General features: G+C 35.9%; 1 pseudogene; it reads left to right on the forward strand.

Moving 5' to 3' along the window:
- The first annotated feature begins 614 nt into the window (after positions 1-614).
- LOC145719977 (olfactory receptor 51I2-like) lies at positions 615-1,563 on the forward strand (annotated as a pseudogene).
- Positions 1,564-4,894: the final 3,331 nt, after the last annotated feature.

Below are 4,894 nucleotides of genomic sequence, written 5' to 3' on the forward strand. Positions count from 1 at the left end.
TAAAAAATCAACATAGAAATTAATTGTAAAAATGAATGATGTCGCATGAAGGTTTTTTTTTTAATTGTTTGGAGTTTATGTGTGTTATTGAAATATTCTACATTTTATTTCTACAGGTAAAACTAACAGGAAAAATGACTAGGTTTCCAGATGCTTGAGTATTTATAGGTATGATATTGATGTGGAGAAAGTGCAGGAGCTTTTTTGGAGTTTCAGCTTAGGTAATTGAAAATAAAAGTAGATGCAAACATAATTAGATCAATTAAAAATAGAAAGACTTCTGAGAATAAAATTTTTCTAAGCATTGAGATAAAAAAGAAAATTATGTACTTAATCTTCATTGTCACTTGATCAATGATTGGAGTGTTCTAGGCCAAAGGAACCCTAGTAGCTCTTCCCTTTTAATAGCAGTTAACCATTGTCCTGACTCCAGGTAGTTATTCAGATAAATTGGGAAACATTTTAAGGATCAATTCTTTGATATCTAAGGATGCCTAGAATTAGTGCTGTCCCAAGCTGTTAGATGCACTATGTCCTCCAATCTTAAAATCTATGTTTTTCTCCCAATAGAAACACTTAGAAACTGATCTGGGCTGGATCCCAAGAATATCCTTATGGAACTTATAAATAGTAGCTGGTTCCAGCCATCCACTCTCCTTCTAACAGGCATTCCTGGGCTGGAGGCTGTACAAATATGGATCTTTATCCCACTGTGTGTCATGTATCTAACTGCCCTCCTGGGGAACTGCATTATCCTCTTTGTTATCAAAACCACAGCCTTCATGAGCCTCAATACATCTTCCTATCTATGCTGGCAACCACAGATGTGGGTCTGTAGTTATCAACTCTACCTACAGTACTCAGGGTCTTCCTCCTGATCACAGAGAAATTGAGTTCCATTCTTGTCTAACACAGATGTTCTTCATTCATACCTTCTCCTCCATGGAGTCAGCCATCCTGTTGGCCAAGGCCTTTGACCTATTTGTAGCTATTTGCAAGCCACTGTGCTACACTGTGGTCTTAACCATCCCTCGGATTATTGGGATGGGGATTGCAGCCACAGTTAGGGACATGGTGTTGATGGTACCCTTGCCAATCCTGCTCAAGTGATTGTCCTTCTGCAAGGATGTTATTCTATCACATTGTTACTGCTACCATCCTGATGTTATGAAGCTGGCCTGTGGCCCCGTCAAAGTCAACATCATCTACGGGTTGTCCCTTGTCCTCTGTTACTTTGGAGTTGACTCTGTGTTTGTTGTCATTTCATACATCCTTATTTTGAAAACAGTGCTGGGTATTACCTCATAAGAAGATCTGCTCAAGACACTTAATACTTGTGTGTCCCACATTTTCACTGTCTGCATCTTTTATGTGTCACTCATTGTGTTGGCTCTAATTCACAGATCTGGTACATTCACATCTCCTCTTCTCCATGTCACCATGGCCAATCTCTTTCTCTTCTTAACTCCTGTCCTTAATCCCTTGGTTTATAGCCTAAAAGCCAAACAGATAAAGTCTGTAGTACACAAGGTATTCAAGGGCAGGGGAAACTTGCTAAAGTAGTCAAGTGTGGCTTAGTGAAAATGACATCCTGACTCTCTCTTCCCCTTTCATCTGTCTGTTTTTCTCTGGGAAATATATCATCATTCCAAGGATGATTTTGTGAGAGTGGAGGTATTTTCTTCTTGTCTGACAAGAAGATGGTAATATTTGGGTTATTGTCTTGAGCCAATTTATTATTTACTATTGTTCTGATCTAATTTATCATCCATTATTGTGTTGCATGAAAGATCTCACTGAAATAATTTTTATGTCTCTCTGCTATTTAAATGTTTAAGTTTAAATAATTAAGTGATTTACAATTAAGTGTAAGATAAAGGCCAAATTATTAACATGTTTTGGAAAGTTTTCCATTTTCTTATCCTTACCTTTCTCTCCAACCTCAACTCTGATTATGTGATGCTCCTTCTCTTCAAACTGGGTGATTCAGTATATTTTTATACATGTATACCAGCCTTCATAAGACTCTAAGCATTTGCTGATTGCTTGGCTTGAAATTTCAACACCAACATGGAATAAAAATTTTTCTGTTATGAGTATTCCCAACATTTCAATAAAATTGGCACTCCCTCTTCCCCCTCTATATAACCCATTAATAATTTTATTATAATACAGCACAATTTTACTTCATGTCTATATTCTTCAATTAAGAATTCTTGTGGGAAAGCATTGTGTTGCTTTATTCTAAATCTCTGGTAATACGTATTCAGTGACGCAGTAAATCTCATTGTTTTCTTTTAATAAATGAAGGAATGTTCGTGGGCATAGGTAATTGCACTTGGCAATCATTACTCTTATATGCTAACATAACTATTGTTTAATTACCCTCACCCTCTAAATAATCAGGGGCCATGTCTCTTGTCTTTGCCATTGCATCTTCAGGACTTTGTGAAATATCTGTACTATCAAATACAATAAATGCATATTGATGAATAAATAAATAAATATGTCAGAGATGTCTTTGGTAATATGTAATACCTGTAAAAGTATGGTATTTACACATTAGTGTATGCAAATGTATGATACTTACACATTAAAATGTAACTATAAAACAAGTGAGGGAAATCTTTAAAATACTGTATTATGGAAAGGAGAAAAGAAATTGAATTATTGAATATCTTCCTCAAGCTCAAAACTTTTAATTACATTACCAAAATTAGCCTCATTTAAACCAAAGGTGGTGAGTCTTATTAGATCTATTTCAAAGAAAAAGGAGATAATTAAAAGATAGTAATAATTTGTTAGTATCTCCCTAATAAAAAATGATTAGACTCAGGGACGCCTGGGTGGCTCAGTCGTTAAGCGTCTGCCTTCGGCTCAGGTCATGATCCCGGGGTCCTGGGATCGAGCCCCGCATCGGGCTCCCTGCTCGGCGGGAAGCCTGCTTCTCCCTCTCCCACTCCCCCTGCTTGTGTTCCCTCTTCGCTGTCTCTCTCTCTCTGTCAAATAAATAAATAAAATCTTTAAAAAAAAAATGATTAGACTCAGGATTAAATGTCACCACATATTATATATAAGAATATGTAAATTCTACTAAATCCAACTTTTTTCTGCCCCACATAAGATTTAAAGATATGCAGACACATAGGTGTCATTGAACCCCATTTATTTAATTGTAGTATTTTAACCTAATTGTATCTGTATTCATATTCACTTACATTAGACACACTATGAGTTCTCTGATTCCAGAAACACTTTTCTTGTTCACAAATACACTATTTTTCTTACCAAGCTTATCTGTATGAAGCATACAGTGCCCAAGAAAGCTGCTCACTGTAAAACTAGGATTTAAATTCACATCTGTGCTCCTTCAAACATCATGCTCTCAAATCCACCACATATTCCATACCTGAAAAACCTGAGCTCTAAGAAGAAAATTGTTAAAATGAATAGGTTTCCCACACTGTGAAATGAGAGTGTATGTGGAGGTCAATGTGTGTATATTGTTATTTTGCTTTCACTTTTAAAGAAACACTGGAATATTCAATTTGGAAAAGCTGAGGTTATCCATAATTTAATCCCCTTTTTATTACGTACCCTAGATTTGAAAGAGGTCAGATTCATACTCAAAGAACCAAGTCAACTTCAGGTTACCTTCTCGTACATTCTTGAGTTGCTCTTTGTTCCAGAATTTAGAGGTACTCTCATCCTGTCCATGCAATGTGATTTCTCTGACCCATTACACTGATAGCATATTTACTTATTTGAAACCAGTGGATCTATATAAAGTGATATTTCTGACTTTGGTACTGAAGGATTAATTTGTCCTATTGTCTGATGAAACTTACAGCAGTGTAAGAGATTAAGTAAGACTAGCTTGAAAAGTGGGGCTCCCAGTTCCTCTCCCAGAACACCATATCTATATTTCCTTAGCACAGCTAGGCCAGGTCTTCTCCATTTGACAGTCAGGGAATACACTTTGGAATATATTTGGGAATACAAATGGGAATACATGTCTTCATTTAATGGCCAGGAAATATGGAGAACAGTTGCATTATTTGAAGAGGGAGTGCTTACTGCCCAGTGGATGCTCAGGTAGGGAGTCTGAGGACAGGCTCAGAGAAGACATAATAACAACTACTCTAAAGAGACAGAAAATGGACACATGAAAATAAACAACTGTGTATGTGAAAAAAAAAACAAAAAACAAAAGGAAGATAATCCGGATTAAACTAAGAGTCTCAAAAAGGGGGATGTCTTAATTGTTTTCTCTTTCCTTCATTCCTGGACTATCAACTCCATAGTGGTGGATATTTTTATTTCTTTAATTCATAAATGGATTCCTAGTGTCTGCATATGAGCCTGCGGAAATAAATATGTATTGCCTGAATTTAGCAAATTACTACCAAAATGTGTATTTAGACTTCATGCCTTCCTTTTTTCCCTTGTTTTCCTTATTTCCACAATTTTTAAATCTACTTTTATTGAGATATGACAAATATAAAACTCTGTACATACTTAATACATACCTCCAGATGACTTTGGAGTATATGCTCATGACACCATCAACATAAATAATATCATAAACTTAATCATCACCTCTAAAATATCCCTCCCACTCTCCCTCTTTTTTGTGATATTTAACATATCTACCCTCTTAACAAATTTTTGAGTATGTAACACAGCATTGTTAACTATATGCACTATGTATTCTGTAGATCTCCAGGACATATTTGTCTTGGATAACTGAAACTATATACTTTTTGACCAATAAATGCAGTGGAATTCCTTGACTCCCTATCCCCAAGCCCTTGGCAAGCTACCATTCTACTCTCTGCTTCTATGAGTTTATTTTAGATTTCTATATAAGAGGGGGCATGTAATATTAATCTAT

Source organism: Leptonychotes weddellii, unplaced genomic scaffold (assembly GCF_054177405.1).
Source record: "Leptonychotes weddellii isolate Sample4059 unplaced genomic scaffold, ASM5417740v2 HiC_scaffold_8896, whole genome shotgun sequence".
Lineage (NCBI taxonomy): Eukaryota > Metazoa > Chordata > Mammalia > Carnivora > Phocidae > Leptonychotes > Leptonychotes weddellii.